Here is a 23,165-nt window from a genome sequence, read left to right as displayed (position 1 = left end):
AAAAAGCCATCTGGGCAGTCATGGACCTTTTCTCCAAACAGGTACACTTTGTAGCATGCAGGCAAGTCCCCATGGCAGAAAGGCTGATGTGGCTGTCCATACAGCATGTGTACCGGTTGCACAGTGCCCCCCCGGCGTATTGTGAGCGACCGGGGCGGGAACTTAATTGCGAAGTTTTGGAGGGAGTTCCTGAAGCAGGTGGGGAGCCAATAAGCCCTGTTTTCGGGGGCGCAAGTCTTTCATCAGTGGTAATGGGTGTTTATTTTCTTTGCGGGTTGCATTTAAACCCCTATAGTCCATGCATGAGTGCAAAGTCCTGTCTTTCTTTTCCCTGAACAGCACTGCTGTTGCCATTTGCCATTTAGCAGGTTGTATAAAACCCCTAGCCAGGTTCTTGTCCAGAAATTATCTTAAAGTCTCCCACTCTCGGGGAGTCATGGAATATGTTTTCCACTTGGGAAATTTAGCCCCCGGTTCAATCTCAATAGCACAGTCAGTATCCCTGGGGGGGAGGTAGCTGATCCGACTCCACCTGACTGAATACTTCTGCCAAGTTGCAGTATTGCTCTGGGATCGTAGCCTTGGAGCAAGGTCGTCGACTTTCAGTCCCCACTGCCGCTACTTTCCTGCCAACTTTCTCCTTCTCCGGCCCTGGATAGATCCCATCTTCAAACACAGTTCTGTCCATTCCCCAATCCACTTGGAGTTTCCATTTTCTAAGCCATGAAGCTCCCAAAATTTGAGGGTGGCCAGCTATGGGGGCTACGAGACATTTTATTTTCTCACGATGGATACCAAGTCTTAACTCGAACTCCTCCGTGCGGTATTACACCGCCCCTCTTCCTGCTGCTGACCCATCTAATTGACTGAACACCATCGGAATTCTTAATTTCCGCACTTGCAGCCCCAGTCTGTTCACAAGCACAGGACTTATTAAGCTGTGGGAACACCCCGAATCTATTAGAGTAGTCAAATGGGTGGTGCGTGGCATTCTCAGGGCTCTGATTTTCATCCCCACAGGTAAACCACTCATCCCCTCATCCTCATCATCAGTTTCCTCCTCTGCATGCTGCTGCTCCCCCACCTGGCCCCTGGGATGCCTTAGGGCAGGGGGATGGCCTTTCCCGCCGGCTGCGCTTCCTCCTCCGATGAGTTGTCATTGAAGATCACTGGGTCACGGAACTCGTACACTCCCGCGGCCGCTGATCCTTTTTTCTTTCCTCCTGGACCTGTAGTTAGCTTCCTAGGTGGTTTAGGAGGAGCCACTGAATGTGTGGCGTCAGGTTTAGAGCAACTTGCCACGTAGTGGCTGGTGTGGGTCTTCCGGGCTGTGTGGCCATGTTCTGGAAGTTTTGTGGACACAGAGAGAACTGCTCCTGTCTGTGCTCCTGCCCTCTGAAGATGCCGGTCACAGATGCTGGCGAAACGTCAGGAAACAAAACTTCCAGAACACGGCCACGCAGCCCGGAAGACCCACACCAGCCATCGTATTCCGGCCGTGAAAGCCTTCGACAATACATTGCCGCGTAGTGTCCCGGTTCCCCATATTTGAAGCAACTATGCTCTTTGGGATGTCTGTCCAGGACAGTGGCTCTCAGTTTACTAACCGGCTTCTGGGAGGGCGGTAGCGGGGTGCATGTTGATTTCTTGAACCCTGGATCCAGGGCCAGCCAGTCAGCTTCCACTTCGGCTGCTAGGATGATCTATCCCTCCAAAGTCAGCGGGTTCCCTTGGGAGTAGACCAATTGCCAGATCTCCTGCCTTAAGCCTCTTTGGAAGCAGGATACCTTGAATGGCTCAGGCCAGTCATGAAGTTTCCCCACCAAAGTCCGGAATTCCATAGAGTAATCAGCCATGCTACAGTCCCCCTGCTTGAGGTTATGATTTCATTTTGGCCCCAGGATCCTCAAACCTTCTCCGGAGGGCCCTCATAAATCTCAAGAGGTGGTTTAGCTTGGGTGCTTGGGCTTCGTGCATCTCGATGAGCCAGTCCGATGCATGTCCCACCAGCACGCGGGATCCATAGGAAACCCGTTGGGTGTCACTGGGGAAGAGAGGGCCACAATTCTCCATGCAGATGTTCACATTAGCTAGAAAACTGGATAACTCCTTCGGATTCCCGTCATAGGTTCTCATCAAGCCCCATTCCTTCAGCGCTTCAGCCCTATTAGTGGCTAGTGGTGCCGCAACAGGTTGAGCTGGCTGGGCTGCCAGGGCTGGCGCCACGGGCGGGTGCAGGGGCTGCTGGTTGAGGTGGTGGTCCCACCGGAACCTGCAGAGGGTCCTTGATGTCTTCCAACACCCTCTGTTCCCCTGGCACGGTACCCATGCCCGATTCAGAATAGCGCGCTCCCAGGGATCTCCAGACCATCTCTCTGACCCATCTTATCTTCTCTTGGAGGGTGGTGATATTGGCTTGCATCGTAGCCATGGTCCCCTCCAGAGTGCTTGTCCACATGGATTCTACTTGCCCTGCCACCAAGGACCAGCGTTCCTTGGGCTCGATGATGAGGAAGGAAGCATCCCCATAGTCCTCGGGCATCCTCCATGCCTGTGCCTTCCGCCTCTCCTTATCCGATCTTATGGTCAGCTGAGACAAGGGGACTGGAGCCCCTGCAAATCTCCCTCTACACCGCCGACCGCTCTAAGTTCAGTAGGTTCTTCCTCCATTCTGGCAGTGGTCACTGGGCAAATCGAGCAATGAAACATAATGATGCAGTGTTTGCCCCTGATCTGGAAGCAAACGGTGCAAGAGAACAAGGAGAACGAAGAACAAACCCCATGCTGAGTCTGCTTTGGATGGGCAACAAACAGGATGCTCACAGGCCAGTGAATTAGGTGGCCACCCAGTTGGTCCAGCGGTCTTCACAAGGGACCCTCGGCCCACCCAAACCTTTCCAGTGAGTCATCCAAGAAGCAGGAATCGCTGCGCTACTCTTGATAAAGAAGGATTGCTAAATCGCACAGAGGTTGATGATTGACACCGTTCAGAGTATGACCCTACGCGCTCCGGTCGGACAGTACTTTCCCGGAATATGGCTGGTTGGCTCAACAAATGGGATGATGCTCCTTTTACTCAATATTTAAGCAATTTTGATGTTGTCAGGGGAAAAACCACGTTAAACATGGGAGACAGACACACCAGAACATAAGTCACTTCAAAGTTCTAAAAGCTTTATTAAAGTTAGTTCAATAAGCAAGTAAAATTAAATCAATAACATACAAGGTACTTACTTAGATGCACATTGCAATGCGGACCGACAAGAGCAAGCAGTCAGCTGAGACAGCTTGACCAAGTGGTCCCAACCCTTTAGGTGTAATCCTTTTTATCCTTAAAAACCACAAACCACAATCATGACTCTCAGGGTTTGCAACTGAATCATAACGTCCCTAGATGTTATTTTACCACACTTCCCTGTTCCCTTTCTCCTTGTCACATCCTTTCCCATCAACAAGCTTGCTTATTTAACAGTTTGCATAGTTTTGCAAGTTTTACTTATTTCCTGTCATTGCCCCAAAGGTCATTTCTAAGCTAGCCTTTGCTTTCATAAATGTGATTAAAAGTATTTATCTATCTTAAAATGAGTTTTAGGCCCTTAACATTTTTCCTCTCACAATGTTATCCCATTACAGGAAACGTGGGTGCCCCGTTCTCTTTGTCTCCGGGACTTTGCCCCATAGATCGCAAAGGCTTCCAGAACTCCCCAAAGGGCGCAACAACGCAGGCTTAGCAATGCTGGTCCCAAGTGCTTTAAGGGCGGGGGCCACCTTAGCAGGGCACCATGAGCAAGACGCTATTACAGCACATTTACAATTAAAACATTTCAATTTAATGATCACAAACATTTATCTTCCCCCAGCTGAAGCACAATTCCGAACTACACATATTTGGACAGAATTGGAACAATACATATACGGTCTGCCTTTAAAATTCCCCCGTACACAGTTGGTGATCCTGGGTGATTTAACTGCCAGGATTGGCCCTAATGACGAAGCATTGGCAGCCAAGTCTCCTCATTTATCTGTCCAACCTCGGGAAAGCGGGTTACATGACAGACAGTCTAAAGATCAGAACATGATCTATGCGGGATCTTGTTTAGCCAGGCTTCGCAAGAAGTTAAATTTAACCATTTTAAATGGTTCAGTGGCACACGATTATCCTGGTGAATTCACATTTACTTATGGATGGGGGGCAAGTGTGACAGATTATTGTTTAACATCGAGCAATTTATTTCCCCGGTAAGATTATTTAATGTTGGCTGCAGATCAGACAGTGATCATCCACCTATAGTTTTAAGCGTGTTAACACCAATGACAAAGACATTCGACTAACCCCACATGTTCCCCGGAGGTTCTTCGGGAAGACAATTTCTACTGCAGGATTTCTTGGGCAGAACATCTAAGTAATTATTTAGCGACAGTTTTAAGCTCTATCCAGGCTTTGGATTTTAGATCATGGATAATAACAGATGGAACTTCTACGGAAAAAAAATAATTTCTTTTAATATTTTAACAAACCTAATCCATATAACTCCAGTATCTGGAGATTCCACAACATCAAATTAAAGACATACTTGACTGAGTAGCACTTCCAGTTGGTCTGATGCGGCCTGTGGCGCAGCTCAGAAAAAACTAAGAACTCTATATTTAGCATGCAGAAAGTCTAATTATAAAGACGCCCCCGGGGGTCTCCATTGTGGTCTCAGCTGGGGGCAGCCTTGGGCCAGGCTGGGCGCTGGGCGCTCACCGGGCACATGCTCTCTCTCTCTGCAGAACAGCGGATGCATCAACTTCGAGAAGCTCCGTGAGGTACGTGCGGTGGGAGTGGAGAGAGGCCCCCCTTGCCCCCCAGGAAGGGCCCCCAATGCCCTCCAATGCCTTTCTCCTCCTTCTTCCCTGCAGGCATTTGAGATCCTCACCTGGCTGCGCCCCCTGCAGGCCAAGTGCCGGAACTATGCCTTCGCCCCGACCGGGCCCTCTAGCAGTGGCTGCGGGGCCTGCCCCCCCTCTGTGTGGCCCAGAGGTGGGTGCTGGGGCTCTGGGGGCCCGGGCCTAGCCTCCTCCTCTCCTGCTTCTACTCACCGATGCCTTTCTCCACCAGTTACTGGCTATCCTGCCATGTTGAGCCCCCCACTGAGGGAGCGGCCCCCACCAGGACCAGCAAGCCCACTGTGGATCTTGCACTGTGCAGGGGAAGGGCCCGGAGGGGTCTCTGGGGCCTCTGCCCCCCCCGCTTCCCACTGACCCATGTTTCCTTTGCAGTTTGATCGCCCCTCTGGGAGTGAGCGCCCTGCTGTGCTGGGACAGACCTGGGTCCCCCTACATCACCCCCGACCTGCTGGGCCATTGGCTGCTGAGACTGGCTCATCATCCGGGTCAGCCTGGTGCTGGAAAACGGACCCTGCACAACAGCATCCTGGTGCGGGGGTGAAGTCAGTCACAGACCCTCCAGATGGTGGTTAGAAAGAGAAGAACTGGAGCTGATTCGTCCCGGGAAGGTTTTGGGAATAGAGCGAATGGGAGGATTCAGGAGCACTGCAGAAGTTGGGGGCGCCGCCTTCCAAGAGGCATCCTCCCACTCTGAGAGGGAATGCCTCTTCTAAAATAGGGGCAGTGGAAATGCCTGGGTATGATGAGCATTTATACCATTGTTAGGGGTTTCTGCAGATTCAGCTAATTAACAAATGCTTGTAGTTCAGCTCAGTGAAGGCTTCTGTAACAGTGTGCCTGCACTTAAGTTAATCCTGGTTCAGATCCAGGTTTTAGCAAGTGGCGCTGAGCCTGTCCTCTGAACAGCAACACCTCCCTTCCACTTGGAAGTCCCCTGGAAGGTCGGGTGATGTTGAACAGGGCAGAGCAGGCATGGAAAGGTGGGAAATCTGGCTTGGCCAGCGCTGGATGGCATCTCTGCCTGTGCCTTGGTTCCTTCCTCTGGAATGGCTGGGGGACATCAGTAGGGCGGGTGGCTGAGCCCCTTTCTCCGTGTTCCTCCTTAGGTAACAAGCCAACAGGAGGCTCTCAACGTGGTGGCAGGTCTGGGGGTGCTGGGGAGAAGGGAGGGGCCTTGGGGCCAGCTCAGCTTCCCCCTACATCCCCCACCTCTCTCCTGCAGAGTGTCAGGTTCAGCCGGCACGGCATTGCTAGAAAGCCTGGCCAGTCGCGCTGAGCCAATTCTATCGCCCGCGCGCTAGCCGGGGAGAAAGCCAGGGAGAAAGAGGAAGTGCAAGCCGGGGCTAATTGATTGGCCACCTGCGCCCACTTAACAAGGAAAACCGCAGGGTGGAAGTTTTGTATCCACCCTGATGAGCGGTGTGCGCGAGACAAAGAGCAAAGCTGCAAGCCACGCTATCAAGCAAGCCCCGGTTTTGCATGCAACTGAAAAGACCCCAAAGAAACCAACCCACGCCCGGAGGGGTAGTCAATAAAGGAACAATGGGACACCGGCTGAACCTGCCATCTGGACAGTGCCAAGGGGGAATATTGGGGCACTGATAATCCGCAGCCTGTAACACGGCCACCGGGCGAAAATGCGGGAAGGGGAGAGGTATAAATTGAACAATGTAAATGTGCCAAGCCAGTCCTGGCTTTGTTTGTAACTGTTGCATTACGCTTGAGTAAATCTCTTTTGTGAACCACACGTGTCATGGGAATTTTTCTTGACCAACAGGGCATTCCTTACACAGAGCTGGTCTTCCCCTGTATGGCCAACATCTTCTACACCATGAATAGCTCCAGTGTGGACTTCCTGCTCCATCCCAAAGGGGCACCAGGACATCTGCACCCCCCTCTGCCCCCGCCGCACAGGACCCCTGCAGCCAGGGAGATGGACCTCAGTGCAACATTCCCAACGATCAAAGCCACTGGCCACAGGGTCACTCAGGCCCTTTTCTGAGGGTGGCTCTCGGACGAGCTTCCGGCTGGTGGCCACATGAGGCCCCTGGACATGCCTCTCTCTGGCAGGGCCGGTGGGTTAGGACTCTGCCCACCACCCAGGAGAAAAAGCAGGGAGGACCCTCAGTGGCACCCAAAACTTGCTGAGGAGACGCAAAGCAGGGGTCAGGCCCGAGAATGTCCGGAGGAGAGCAGCCTAGGGAATCGGGGTCCCGAAGAGGAAGGGAAGGTGGGAGGCGTGGGATGCGCTTTGTCTGGGGAGAGGAGATGGTGAGGAGCCTCTTCCAGGTTCTGCGGGGCTCTCCTCCACAAGATGTGGCAGGGCTATCCTCGTTTTTTTGGGGAGGATGGGAAATGGGCTGAAATCCGGGGGACACAGATTCCAGCTGGACGCCAGGAGAACCTCTTCGTGGTAGGAGCTTTGCAGCAATGGAAGAGGCTTTCCTGAAAATGAAGATGTTCTGCTCCTGCAGAGGGACTCGCAGCCGCCTGGACGCCGGGTGTGCTTCTTGGGTGAGCATGAGGGATTCGGATCCACATGTGAGGACACGCACCCTGGATTCTCTTCTGTTGTCGGAAACGCTCAGAGATGAAGAAGGAGAAGAAAGGTTTGCAGATCAGATGGAGCCAAAAAGTCACCCAAGAACCCAGTCCAAGGACGGGAGTCAGAAACCTTCAGCCCACCAAATTTCCATTGAAGATAGAAGGACCAAGTCTTTAGGGAGAAATGCAGAAATGTTCAACGACAATTTGAATGACAATCACAGAACCCACATTCGCGAGGAACATCCGTGCAGAGAGGATGGTGAGAGTTACAGGGGACCCTCATTCCTTCTCTATGGGACAGAATCGACCTGGGGGAGAACCTATAAATGCAGGGAGGGTGGGAAGAGCTTCAGGCGGAGCAATGACCTTGTTTCCCATAAAAGCAGGGGAGGGAAAGACACGATATAAATGCTTGGAGTGTGAGAAGAGCTTCAGGAGGGTTGATTACCTTCCCACGAAAGGATCCACCCAGGGGAGAATCCCCAGGAAGAGGAGATTCACGGGGTCCATCCAGGCGGACTCTGAGCTCCTGCTCTGAAAGGGACCTTCTCTGGCTCTTGCCTGGGAGTGTCTTGAACCGGACGTTGCTAACAGAGTAACAGCCCCAGAAAGAAATTGCAGACTGAGGAAGGGGCAACAAGAAAAGAGGAATCTTGGCTCATTGAAGACCGGAGCGTTTTGTAGGTCCTATCTTTGCAATGGGGCCACGCGGTTGCCCCACAGGAATAGAAAACCCTTTGGCTTTAGTTCAACATTTAGGATGCTTTGCTTCAGAATGAAGGGATTTCTCCCATCGTATATTTTAGTATGGATTGCAAGGGGCCCCCTTGCTCCCCAGACAGATATTGAACAGGCGCAGCTTCCCCAGCCATGGGACGAAGCCCGGCCTGACGCCGCCCTTCCAGGCAGGCCTTAATCGGCGTTTCTTGCGCAAGAGAACCTCAGCAGATCCACCGTCGCTTCCTGCAGTGGGACCTCGTCTTCCTCCGCCTGGCCCCATTGCTGATTCCTCCCCACTTCATATCCAGACGGTTTTTCAGAGGGGAGAAAACGCAGCTTTATTCTCACGAACAGGACAAAATGGCCCAGCACAGGCACCCAACTGTGATCTGAGAGGGCCCCATAATGCAAAACTAACCCGGGATTCCTCCAAGGGTGGGAGCGGGAGCTGAACTCAGCCAGGCCAAGCACTGGATCTGGACCTTAATATTCCTAATGAGTTTGATTTAATCATGCATTCTTTAACTTGTTCTTCAACCATTTCTTCTCTCAACAATAATTTATACATTTTTGCTATTAAGTGCTCATCTGTTTCACATAATTGAATTTTAAATTCCGATTTATTCTGTTCAAACCCAAATTCTTTTTTATCAGTTTTAAATTTTTCTTTATATTGCATATAAGAAAGCCAGTGAAAGGTGTATCCTTCTAAAACCAATTGCTCTTTTGATTTAATTTTATATTTTCCTTGTTCTTTTTCCAATAAGTCTTTATCTCATCCATTTATTTTTATCTTTTGTTTCAGTTCTATAGAAGGCTTCTTGTATAGAGGTCCACATCGGCATCTTAGGTCATAAAAGTGGTCTGCATTTAGTCCAAGCCTTATTTATTTAGTTCCATTTGTATGGCCGCCCATCTCAACAAGTGATTCTGGGCGGTGAACCATCTCAAAATAAACTAAAAACAATTCCCATCACAAATATAAAAATTAAAATGCACAGCAGCCGAGGAAGATGTCACGACCGACAGTCACTAGCACAGCCGGGAGACGGGACTCTTCCCTCCCTGCACCTCGGGGCCCCGGGCCCGGGCACAGAGCCAGTCTTTGGGGCCTTGCGAAAGGCCAGCAGGGTGGGGGCCGCCCTGATCTCTGGAGGGAGAACGTTCCATAAGGTGGGCGCTACGGCCGAAAAGGCACGTCTTCTAGGCCCTGCCAACCGGCATTCCTCAGCCAACGGGACCCGGAGCGTGCCCTCCTGCCTGACTGGATTGGACGGGTAGAAACGATTGGGAGAGACGGTCCCTCAAGGAACCCAGTCCCAAGCCATGAAGGGCTTTAAAGGTGACCACCAGCACCTTGAATTGCACCTGGAAGCACACCAGCAACCGATGCACCTCACTGAGTAGAGGTGTTACATCCGCCCAACAATTGGCGCCATTTACTACCCTACTTCTACATGAACCCGCCGGATGGGGTCATTCCTTGGCACAGGGTGAAGTGTCATCCGTACGCTGATGATGCTCAGCTGTACATCTCTGGCCATCCACGGGATGTTGTGGACGTGCTTTCCCAGTCTAACCTCCCTGCCAAGACTGAGTGGCTGTGGGTTTTGGGGCTCCCCAGATCTGCGGACTTTCTACTGTTAACCCCGAATGGGGTTATGGCCTCCAAGGCTGAGTCGATGTGCAGTCTGGGGGTTCTCCTGGACTCACAGCTCCTACTTGAGAAGCAGGCGACGGGGACCTCCAGGGAGGCAATGGTGGACTGAACACAGCTCTGCTCTTCGCGGAGCCGACGGCCACGGCGGAACAAGGAGCTGGCGAAGGGATCCGCTTCTCAAATTCCTCTCCAGATAAAGGGGGGGACCTGGGATTGTCCACACTGCTCCACGCAGAGGCTCCCCACAAGGAGACCGTAAGACGCCACGCTCCGGCAGGTTTTAGAGCTCCGGGAAAAGGCAGCTCTGCCCAAGCCACGGTCCAGAGCCTTCAAAAGGACACTGGGGTCACATACTTCCTCTCTTAATCTCTTCTGGAAATTGCTTGTTTTTTTTTTTAATTAGAACTTTATTATGCTGTGTTTCAAAGTACAATTAAAATACAAAACAGAAAGTACAGCTAAGAAAAAAGATAGAACTACAGTAAAAGCAAAAAAGACAAAAACTATAATCCTGAAGACAGATAGAAAACTGAAGCAGAAAACGACTTCCAACTATCTCCAATACAGATATAAATACAAATTTTAAAAAATTAAACTCTTACCACTAATTAATCCAAGTTCACATTATTTCCATCAGCACAAATCGTCTAATCATGAAAGCCCACAATCAAAGCCTCGCTTTTTTCCCGCGCAAGCACGCAATCTAAGAAGGGTTGCCATAAGGAGACCAATTTAGAAACGGTATTATCTCTTATTAACGCTGTTAACTTCACCATCTGAGCCAAGTCCATTAATTTAATGATTAATTTAATGATCCATTCTTCCACTGTAAGTATTTGTGGATCCTTCCATCTTTGCACACATACAGTAACTGTCTTGCAGTTGTGATCACATACAAAAGCAGAGTTCTGTGTTGTTTCTCCAATCCTTTCTCCATCAAACCCAGTAGGAACAGCTCTGGGTTTTTGTGAAGATTCACTTTAAGAATCTTTTGAATAACAATACATACCTGATCCCAAACTGTTTTAGCCTTTTCCCAGGTCCTCCAAAGATGACAAAAGGTTCCTTCACCCTGCAAACGTTTCCAACAAACATTTGTTACACCAGTATACATTTTTGATAACTTATCAGGAGTCAGATACCAACGATTCATCATTTTATAAAAATTTTCTTTTCAATTATAATTCAACGTCAATTTCAAACCTTTATTCCACATATTTTCCCACTGTTCCAACATAATATTGTATCCAAAGTTTTTAGCCCATTTAATCATACATTCCTTGACTTGTTCATCTTCTAGATTCATCTCTAACAACATCTTATACATCTTAGCAATAACATGTTCATCATTTGTGCAAAGCTGAGTCTCAAAATAAGTTGTTTCATTAGCAGATCTATAGTTCTTTTTGTCCAACTCGAAACGTTCAAACAATTGCATATGAGTAAACCAATGACATATAAAACCTTCTGATTCTAACTCTTCTCTTGTTTTAAAACTTGGTTCACCCTCCTCAAAATTTAATAAATCTTTATATTTTAACCACTTCATTTCCTCTTCTGGCAAATGCTTCCTGAGGTGACAACCACAAAGGTACATTAGGAGACAATCTTACCTTATATTTGTTCCAAATCCGCAGTAAGGCATTCCTAATATAATGGTTTTTAAATCCTTATTAACTTTATCATACCACAAATCGGCACGCCACCCGAATCTTAATTCATGACCTTCAAGCTGCAATAATTTTTTATTCTCCAAAGTTGTCCAATCCTTCATCCAAAGCAGCCAACAAGCATCAAAGTACAATTTTAAATTAGGCAGACCCAGACCCCCTCGTTCCTTGGCATCTCGTAACAATTTATATTTAATTCTCGTTTTTTTGCCTTGCCAAATAAACTGCAAAATATCTCTCTGCCACTGTTTAAACAGTAAATTTGTAGTCAAAATCGGTATAGTCTGAAAGAGAAATCGCATCCTGGGCAAAGCATTCATTTTAATCACAGAAATTCTCCCCATGAGAGACAATTGTAATTTTTCCCATCCTACCAAATCTTTTTTCACTTCACTCCAAATTTTGCCATAGTTATTCTGAAACAACATACTATTTTTGGTTGACAAAATCACCCCCAGATATCTCACCTATTTTCCAATCCTGAAGCCCGTCTTACTCATCAACAGATCCTGATTAGGCAGGGTCATATTTTTAATTAACATTTTTGTTTTTTGTTTATTTACTTTAAGACCCACCAATGACCCAAATTCCTTCAGTTTCTTCATCAGATGCTCAGCAGATTCCAAAGGATCCTGTAGTATCAAAACGAAGTCATTAGAAATTGCTTGTTAAGGGCTTTTTGGATATTAAGAGCCTTCAGAACGAGAGATCTCACTACACTGGGCGATTCTCCCTCAGTCCTCAGCAAAAGAAGTCTCAACTGAGTTTAAGGACTTTTTTTTTAATTTTATTTTGAAATGAACAGCAAAAGGGTGATCAGAACGTTGATTTTAGAAAGTTATAAATGGACTAAGGGGCCAGATGGATTTGAAATAAGATTTGAAATTAATTATAAGAGTCCTTCCTGTGCGTTGTTTAAAATTCTATTAAAAAACATGGAGATTTTGAAACTAAGTGTAAGAAATCTTCCCATGGGAAAATGTTGTAGATTAGAGAAAAACGTGATAAGAGGGGACTTTGAAGGCCGGATACTACTTCTCCCCTGATGACAGGGATCTCTTGGCCGCTTCGATTTGCACAGGTTCTCCAGCACTGGATTCCAAGGAGGCCAAAGACTCATAATGGCATTTATCAAACTCTTGGTCCTCTTTGATGGCAAATGTTGCCTTGTCATAAATACCTTGAAGAACTCTTGCTCGTCTGGGTATTATCCCCAATTTTTCAACCCTGATATCACTCTGGGAAATATTTTCCAAGTGCGCAGGGCCCCCTAAAGTAACTCAAATACTCTCATAAGAACCGAAAGGTTCACTTGTGCATTGGCTGAAGATTCAGGATAAAAGCTGGACCTTTTCCGACGCTCCTCCGGCTTCTTCAACCATTTCCTCGGCCCATTTGGGAAGGCGCAATCTGTCCTGCCCACAAGGGACTCTCCTGCCTTAACAGAACCTCTTAGAAGTGGGGGGTTTGAGTGCCCCCTCCCTGTGTGTGACCCCCAAATAAATGGAGGGAGGCCATAATCCATTTTCACCCATTTCAACTGCCTTCGGTTACATCAAGAATGGAATATTCACCGAACATTCAAGCTTTCAGATAATATTAATTAATTGAGCTGAGATGACACCTAATGTTCGTTCATTTGACGAATGCACATCATTAATTACATGAAGGGCTGCGGCAGTTACTCACCGACATGACCATTTATTTATTTATTAAATTTATCCCCGCCCATCTCCCCCGAATGGGGGACTCTGGGCAGCTCACAACACATTAAAACAATAACTAAATATACAATTACAAAAACCCTAAAACCTGTACAAAACAATAGTTGGTTTTGTTTGGGATGGAGATGTCAGTCGGGTGTCTTTCTACGTGGATCTCGTAGGACCGTTCAGCGGTGGCCTGGTGGCTTAAGCCAAAGCAAGCATCTATGGTATCTTCAGAGGCGTTGCTGAAAACAGCGTTTCTCCTTCTAAAACTCCTTTTCTCTTTCTTCGCCCGGGGCAGATGGAGCCCCTCCCGTCTTTCTGCCTCCTCCTGGGCGCCTTCCTGCTCGCCTTCTCGCTTCCGCAAGGCAGGTCCTTCTCCTGACCTCCCTGAATTGTGGCCGAGGGGCAAGCCACATAAAAGCACAGCCGAAAGAGGATCATTCGTTCTGGGCTTTTCCTACTGCACACTGTAAGATGAAAAGCAGAGCCCAAATGTAAATATTGGTGGTGGCGGTGATGGTAGCGATGAGAAGGACGTTTTTCTTGCCCTGCAGGAAACAAGGCAGGGCCAAGTTCCGAACAATTAGTAAACTTCCTGGGGTGGGGAGCAGGGAATCCATGAACACCGCTGGTCATTAGCCCTGTAGAGAGGCGCTCTAGGAAATACTTCCTCGGAATACGAGATGGTGCTTGAGGACTTCCTAGAAGAAGTCAGAGCGAGATAACAGGCCATCTTTGGTGCAGTCCAGCTGCAGGACTCTCAGTGTTTTATACCATCCCCTGCTTTCAGGTGCCAATAGCCTCTGCAGTTTTGGACATAGATGATGGCAAAGGATGCTAAGCGAACAGTTACCTCGACAGTTAGTTAATGGGCTCTTTTGAAGTGAGTTTGAGTGTGTCCTCCAGTCTAATCTGGGCAGAACAGAAGCAGCAGCCCCATAACCCTGTAGATGTGAGGGTCCATGGAGTCTTTGGGCCTACGGTTCACTGCCCCCACCTGCCATGGGGTGGCCAAGAGTCCCCTCCTGGAGACACCACTGTGAACACTGCCCGAGTGGATTCTCCTGCTCGCCTGGGCTCTTCCTCAGCTTCCTGCTGCTTCACCCCCGATCACAGGTTCTTCCTCTGCTGTCGGGGGCCGAAGCCAGTCGCTGCCCCGGGGGTGGCTGTTCTTCAACCGTAACCGCTTTGGGCTCTTCAACATGCCAGTGACTTGGAAGGAGGCTGAGGCGAGAACAGGGTGGGCTGAAGGGAGGGCACAGTTCCCCAACAGCTTAATCCCAGGGAGATTTCATTTTATTTATTTATATTTATTTATTTGTCAAATGTATATAGCCGCCCATCTCACAAAGCCAGTGACTCTAAAACAGTTAATCAACACCTAGAACAATGATCATCATCATTATTATTATTAAAAACGTTAAAAACTATAAAAATAAAGCTAAGAAGAAGAAATATTGGGCGAAGGGATGTTAATAACCCTGGAGCCGCCTCACTAATTCCCCCGTCCCCCGGGGTCCCCAGGCCTGCTGGCCCAGCCACGTCTTGAGGGACCTTCGGAAGGTCAACCGTGATGGAGCCAACCCCACCTCGGGGGGAGAAGATTCCACAGCGCAGGCCCCACAGCAGAGAAGGCCCACCGCCTGGACCCCCCCAATTGTAGCCCCCTGAATTATGGCACCCATAGCACGCCCTCCCTGCTGGACCCGGTGGGACGGGCAGATGCAATCCGGGAGAGGAGGTCCCTCAGACTTCCCCTTCAGTTGTGGGCGGGAGACATGAAAAGGCAGAGATTCAGTACAACGGTACCCTCAGGTCACAGAGCACCCTTGGACCAGCTCCTTTCCTTATTACGACCTCCTTATGAAATAAAAATGAATTCCTCCACCTTGCCCCATTTGGACAGCAGTTGAAGCAGTAAGTCCACTCATTCAGATGAGAATAATCCCCAGGAGAAGATTTTTTACCTTGCCGGCTGGATTCTTCACAACTCCTTCCCCGGCCAGGTATTCCAAAACGTCACTGATCCTTCAGACAAGAAGAGTTGGCCAAAACCTGGTTGGCCCGAAGCAGCCAAATCACCGGTGTGAGAAACAAAGCTGCACAAATAATCCTTCTTGGATTTGAAAAGGCAAAGTTTATTTCCAAGCATTTGCAAAGGCTGACGCTTCTCAGCTCGCAGGCTGCAAGAAGCGCGCCATGAGAGATGTCAGCAAGGTTTTTATGCACCCCTTCACACATCTGTCGCATTGGTCCTGCCTCATTTTTGCTCTGGGGGCAAATCTGAGTTCACAACCTATCCAAGACACCTAAAACAAATACATTATACAATGAATCCCAAACCCCCTTTTTTCTTGTTGCACGGTTTATAATTTTCTTGAGATAAGTGTCAAGGCCAGGACCATCTGCCTTCACTAAATAACTGCCCTTTGTGTCGTTATCTTTTCTCCCTGCCCCGATTCGCACATTCTCACCAATAAAAGGCAACACTTGTTTCCTTAGCTTCCGTCCCCATTTCTCACCTTGGTGTGTGTGACCCCTTCCTTCTTGTAAACACATTCAAATGCCAAGCCTAATCCCTTTAACCCTTAAGTCTCAGAAAGCCTTGTTACCAGGAAGTTTTGTTAAAAGGTAATTTCTATTCCTTACACTGGGTTCACCTTACGCAGTCCCTATGTGTGTGTGTGGGGAGGGCATCCCATAGGTTTGGTACTGAATGCAGCTCATGTGTGCGTGGGAGGGGGGCACTGTTTCGCCACAAAATGGGTCTGAGCTTGGTGCCAAAAGCAAAAGACATCCAAACAGGAGGTGCAGAATGAAGGGTTGCTTTTAAGGTACCAGAACAAAAGGACTCCAGCCTGTAAGGCGGCAGGAGCCCCGAACACAGTTTGCTTATGTATGGCACCTTTTATTTCCCAAGTCTCAATAAAGCCAAATAAAAAGACTTGAGACGAGGCTTCTATAAGATAACAGATGTATTTTGATCAAGACACAGCTGGGTGACCCCAATCAACACATTCAGAAGAAATGTTGATGAAATCACACCTCACAACACAAACATCAGAGACTTTATAGACATGTAAATCTGTAATCAGATAGTACATCCCCTCACACCCATACAAGGGATTTTTGGGCCGGTCTGAGCAAGTGAAAGGTGGTTCTTAGGAAGGTAAACGTAAATGTAACTTTTTCTTCTGGTTACCAAGAGAATGGCATACAAGATTTTTCTTATCTCTCTCTGGAATGCAGGGCCCCACAACTGTTGCAAAAGCTTGGTACAACATACAACTTGTACTCAGCTAATTGCTTATTCGAAGACAATCGGGCATTCAGCAAAGAGATAAGGGGGGGGGGGGAAGAAGAAGAAGCCAGTGCTCTTTACAAAGCAAAAGCAAGTTAACCTTTTAGAAATAAAATAGAGTGCACTGTTACAGGTATGGTTAAACATTGTGTGAAGCATATATATACTGTATATATATAAAATATAAAATTGTGTATATATAGAATATAAAATTGTGTATCAAAATAATGCCCTTCATTTCCTCCCTTTGCTTTTGAACATAAGATGCTTCTTATGTAGTCAGTTTCACAACTTGGGTTGTGACCAAGCCAGCACATCTAGGGGTTTGTGTGGCTGGTAAAGTCTATGGTTTGAAATCTTCTGTTCCTGAATTAGGCCTCTACCGGTGGACCTAATTAGTCCTTGAAAAGATCTGCTGGTGAAGCTAGAGAGCGCTGCAATTTTAGTTTAAGTCCATCAACCGAGGAAACTTGCCAGGTATCTGGGGGTTCCTTCACCTGCTTGATCCTGGATCCGTGCACCCAAGCTTTGATGCCTTCAACTTTTACAGCAGTGGGAGTGCTCAGGAGTACTTGCTTCGGCTCGGACCACTTTGGATCAGTGCAAGATGGGAACAGCTCCTTCACTCTGACCCACTGGCCTGGCTGGGCGATGGGTGGTACATCAGGAGCAACTGGCAAGGCGTCTCGGACCTGTAGTGAAATAGAACATAAAACCTGCGCCAGTTTCTGTAGATATTGAGAAATGTTCTTTTCACCTGTCCATGCAGTTAGCACTTCATGAGATACAAACGGTCTCCCATAAAGCATTTCAAAAGGTGACAGCATCAGTGGCCCTCTGGGCATGGCCCTAATACGTGTTAAAGCAAGGGGCAGCATCTTTGGCCAGGGGAGCTGGGTTTCTTGACAGAGCTTTGCAAGCTGAGTCTTTAAAGAGCGGTTCATACGTTCCACTTTGGCTGAAGCCTGGGGCCGATAACTGGAATGTAGATGCCAAGGAATGTTTGGAGTTGTTTGATGTTTGTTGGCACACTTAGGGCTTCTATAGCACTCAGTCGGCTCTGATGAAGCAGCCGAAGGCCCTTCCTGAGCACAAAACCCAAGTACTGCACCTCTTGTTTAACCCACTGTACTTTCTTTTTAGACACTGTGTATCCTTTAGCAGCCAGGTGATTGAGGAGAAGTACAGAGGTGATTTCTATGGCTTCTTTAGTTTTTCCAGCCAAAAGGAGATCATCAACATAAAGAAGCAGAGAATTCCCATTGGGGGAAAAGTCCTTTAAATCTTGGGACAAGGCGGCAGCAAACGCTGTAGGGCTATTTCTGTATCCCTGGGGAAGCCTTGTCCATGAAAGCTGGCATTTCTGTCCTGTAGTGGGATCCTCCCACTCAAAAGCAAAATATTGCTGGCACTCCTTAGCCAAAGGAATGCAGAAAAAGGCATCCTTGAGATCAATAACTGTGTACCATACTTGGTCACTAGACAAGGTAGTTAATAAGGTGTAAGGGTTGGCCACAACCTGGTGCAACGGTTGAACCCTCTTGTTGACCTCTCTAAGGTCGTGTACCATTCTCCAGGAGCCATCTTGCTTGGGGACCGGGAAAATAGGTGTTGACCAATGAGATTGAATAGGAATCAACAGGCCATTTTCCAAAAAGAGATCAATCAGTGTTTTAATTCCCAGGCGTGCTTCCCGCCTGATAGGATATTGCTTGATCGAGATGGGTTGTGCCTCAGGGAACAACTGAGCCATGTGGGGCTTGGCAAATTGAGCAAACCCTGGTTTCCCTTGATACCACACTCGTGGGTCAATCTGGGCATTATCAAGTGGGCTGGCTTCATTTGGCTTGGATAAAAAACAAAGATAAGCCTGTTCTGGGGGAATGTGAAGACTCAAGCCTTGATCATTGAACTGAATGGTAGCTCTTAATTTTCCTAATAGGTCCCGACCAAGGAGATTGATGGGACAATGTGGCATGAGCAAAAAGGAATGATCCAATTGAGGTCCTTGGGGGGCAACAACTGAAAGGGGTTGGCTGATTGGTGCCATTTCCATAACTCCTGTTGCACCAATTACAGGAGCAGAGGGAGTAGTCAGGCAAGGGATATTTTTGTCATTTAAGACACTATAAGTTGCACCTGTGTCAATGAGAAAATGATAGGGTTGCCCCCCGACATTTAACTCAACCAGAGGATCGGGGGAAGACAAAAGTCCTCTGGAGCCCCTTCAATATGAATTGTCCTCAGGGTAAAATTCAGGGGCTTGAGCACTTAAAAGAGGCAAGGGGGGTCCAGACCTCTGCTGGGAGTTTTGAGGTCGGCCTCTCTGTGGCTCTTGGCCTTGCAGTGTTGGTCCTCTTCGCCCTCTATTGGCCCTTGAAAGTTGGGCATTAGGCTTGGCATTCCACGAACATTCATTTTTCCAGTGGCCAATTTGTCCACATTTTGCACATTGATCTCTCTGTATGCGTCTCTGGGAGGGAAGGAAAGAATCTGGCCTTTGAAAAGAGTCTTGCCTCCCTTTGCTTTGTGGGCAAATGGCCAGTGCAAGAAGAGATGCTTGCTTACGCATCTTCTTGTCTTCTTTCTTTTCATCCTCTAACTCTCTCTGAGAATAAACAGTGAAAGCCATCTGGATAAGGGTTTCAAAATTTTGGGTGGATGGGGCAGGTAACTTCTGGAGTTTTTTCCTAATATCCGGAGCACTTTGGCCAACGAAAGCAGCTTTAATCATAACTTCATTGGCAGGGGCTTCTGGGTCAAGATCAGTGAAGCGGTGGTAGCCATCTTTAAGGCGTGTCAGGAATACCATAGGGGACTCTTTGGGTTCCTGAACAATTTGATGGACACGATGAAAATTCACTGTCTTTGGCACACCCAGTCGCAGTCCCTGAAGGAAAGCAGTTCTAACCCTTTCCAAAACTAGTGCCCCATCTGGAGTATTGGGATTAGCCTCATAACTTGGCACCAGAACATCTTCAGCAGCTGGCCAAGCTCCAAGAGGGCGGCCAGCCTGCACATCTAGATTCCTTGCAGCTGTGTATGCTTCAGTGGCTGCTTTAAGTACTTGACGCTTCTCTTCTGGTGATAAAAAGGCTGACATCAAAGTAAAAAGATCTGGGATGGTAGGTTTGTGAGTACAAATGATGCGTTGAACAAGATCCACATATTGCTGTGGAGACTCACGATAAGGAGGCAATCCTTCTCTCCAGTTAAATAAATCACTGGTAGTGAAAGGAGTGTGAATAAAAGCCAATTGGTTGCCCATTGGTACTTGTCTAAGAGGGGCAAGGAGATTAGGGTCCTGCCCCCGTAGTGGAGCAACAAAAATATCAGGAGAGTCCGTGTTGTAAACAAGTCCTGTCCTGGTATGTGAAGGGCTACTCACAGCCACTGGTGACTGTGAAGCTGCCACTAAAAATTCTTGAGAAGCTGGCTGAAAAGCAGCTGCAGAGGTTAAAGGCAGTGGGGGGGCAATCCCAGCTGCGGGGGTTGCTGCAACAGCAGAGCCCGTGGGGGCTGGCGATGGAGATGCCTGAGGAGCTGATGCAGGAGGCGGAGGAGGGGCCGTTGGAGTACAATAAGGGGGGGGAAATTCCTCCTCCTCCTCCTCCGTTTTGTGCTTTAGCTTTGTTTCTGTGTCCTGCTCAGCTCTCGGCTGCAGGGAAAAAAGTTTTACAGGGTTGGTTTTCAGCCCACATAGAACTTGAAGGTCTGGGCGAAGGAAGAGGTTAAAGAAAAATTTAGCATATATCTCTTCCTCAATTCTGCCACTTGAAGCCAAAAAGCTGGCAAAAATATTTATGAACTCTCCATCAACAGTACCTTCTGGTGGCCAAAATCCTACATTTGGGCCAATATAATAATGTGGCCAAACGAGTTCACAAAAAGTTTTTAGTTTATTCTTTTTAAAACTCAATTTCATTGCAACTCTGGGTTTTAAAATGTCCCAGTGCTTGATAACACACTCCAGTGGCTGGGGGCTTTTTACCCCCTTACAGCTTTCTGCCACGGTTTCCTTCCTTGCTGTTTCACTCAGGCGGCTGTTGCTGTTCCCCATAGTGCCACCTAGTGGATTTTCTTCTTTTTCTTTTCTTTTTCCTCTTTTTTTCCTCTTTTTTCTTTTTAAGCCTTCTATTGCTGTGAGTTATGGTGCGTGCTGCCTAGAGGATTTCTCGGGTCTTTCCTTCAACTCAGGATTCTTTGAGAAAGAGTTGCACAGGAAAATTTCTCGGGCTGCCTGCTCCCTGTTCGTCTTTCCCTCGACGCAGGGCCTCAGCTCGGGATTTCTAGGAATTTCTCGGGCTGATTTTTCCTTCAATCAGCTCGGGGTCTGGCCAGAGTACCCTCCCTAATGTGAAATCCTTTTCCATGTAATAGTGCACCCTCCTACCTTGGAATCCTCCTCTAGGACAATATATTCCAACACACACACAAATCAACCACGCGGATCGTCGTGGCCTCCATCGCCTCACATGGGTAATAAGAGGAACCGCACTAAGATCCTCACACACTGACTTCATGGGCAGATCTCTAACAGAAGTTTCCCATGTCTCATTCACGCACTCACAAGGCACCACTCCCCACCTAATAAAAGCATACTCACCCTTCCCAATCCGTCTTTATACAACGGAAGGGAGAAGCCTCAATTTTGGAGCATTCAGGCCCAGCAGGAGCGGAGTCTGCCAACGGCGATCAGCACAAGGTCACTGGAAAACTTCCCAGGCGCACGCTTGACATTGATGGATGGTCTCCGTCGATTTTCCCCGTCCGCTGTTGTGAAGGCAATGAGGGGGCTTAAAGCAGCCTCCCCAAGGAATCCCTGCCTTCGGGACTCCTGGCTGGCTCGCCAAAAATGTATGGCACCTTTTATTTCCCAAGTCTCAATAAAGCCAAATAAAAAGACTTGAGACGAGGCTTCTTTAAGATAACAGATGTATTTTGATCAAGACACAGCTGGGTGACCCCAATCAACACATTCAGAAGAGATGTTGATGAAATCACCCCTCACAACACAAACATCAGAGACTTTATAGACATGTAAATCTGTAATCAGATAGTACATCCCCTCACACCCATACAAGGGATTTTTGGGACGGTCTGAGCAAGTGAAAGGTGGTTCTTAGGAAGGTAAACGTAAATGTAACTTTTTCTTCTGGTTACCAAGAGAATGGCATACAAGATTTTTCTTATCTCTCTCTGGAATGCAGGGCCTCACAACTGTTGCAAAAGCTTGGTACAACAAACAGCTTGTATTCAGCTAATTGCTTCTTCGAATTGGGCATTCAGCAAAGAGATAAGGGGGGGGGGGAGAAGAAACCAGTGCTCTTTACAAAGCAAAAGCAAGTTAACCCTTTAGAAATAAAATAGAGTGCACTGTTACAGGTATGGTTAAACATTGTGTGAAGCATATATATACTGTATATATATAAAATATAAAATTGTGTATATATAGAATATAAAATTGTGTATCAAAATAATGCCCTTCACTTACAATCTTTATACTTCCCCAATTCCCTCCCCAGTTCCTCATTGGTCAGGGACTATGGAGATTACAACCTATCAGGTACGCCAAATACAACTTCCAGTTGTCCCGCCTTAGTTTACATCTCCCACTACCCTACTCTAAAGCCCCTCGCCCTTATTTACAGTTATCCATATTTGGGGCTTCTACTTACGTGTCATCTTAAAGGCTATCGTGTCCCTGCAGGCTGCGGTTAAATGGACATCACTATCTACATTCTTCTCCTTTCCCCATGGCGCAAGCTGCTTGAAGCCTGTATCTGAATTTCACACATCCTGTTTTCCAGGTCGTGGGCCCTCTTGCAAGCGTTCCAGCATGTTATCTCCCCCCCCCCAACAGCTGCCCCAACAATGGGTGGTCGGGCTCGTTCCTCTTCAAACTGGTGTTGGTATGGCCTTAGTTCCACATAGGAACCTGGGGGGAGATTAACCCCCTTCTTCTGACCCTTCAGCACCTTTTATCACCACATTGTCAGGTTCGGCCAGCACGGGGCTTCAGGGAAGCTCGCAGCCAGACCACGCGGAATCCACCGGCGGTAGCTAGTGAGGAAAAGAGGAACTGAAAGCGCCGCTAATTAACGAGCCACCTGCGCCCAGCCAAACCGGAAAACCGCAGCGGAAGCTTTTAACTATAAACTGATAACGGCGCGAGCCAGCAATGAACGGGGCCGCAGGCAGCGAAACAAGATCGCAACGCAGCACAGAACCCGCGGGCTTGCACGTAACGGGGAGGAACCAACCCAGCCGGAGGGGGACTGGCAATCAAGGACAATGGACCCTGACCGATCCTGCCATCATGAACAATCAAGGGGGATTATTGGGGGCCCATAATCCGCAGCTGCAACGTGATCGCGGGGCGGGAAAAAAGCGCGGGAAGGGGGGAATATAACGAGTGATGCAATTGTACCAAGCCAGTCCTGGCTTTGCTTGTGACTGCTACGTTATGCATGAGTAAACCTTCTTTGTGAACCACACGTGTCACGAGAGTTTCTCTGTCGAACGGGGCAAACCTCACACACATTACGTACGAATAGCATTGAAGTCAACCCCAGCCAAATCCAGAGGAGGAAAACTGAGTGGACCAACCGGAAGGGGAAGACTGAGAAAGTCTTGGTTGGGTAGAATTGACAAGACTCTGCAAAAGA

The sequence above is a fragment of the Python bivittatus genome, unplaced genomic scaffold (assembly GCF_059951505.1).
Source record: "Python bivittatus isolate LINGU-HERP-01145 unplaced genomic scaffold, Pbiv_v1 ctg000730_np1212, whole genome shotgun sequence".
Taxonomy (NCBI): domain Eukaryota; kingdom Metazoa; phylum Chordata; class Lepidosauria; order Squamata; family Pythonidae; genus Python; species Python bivittatus.
Note: the sequence above shows the minus strand (reverse complement) of the source record.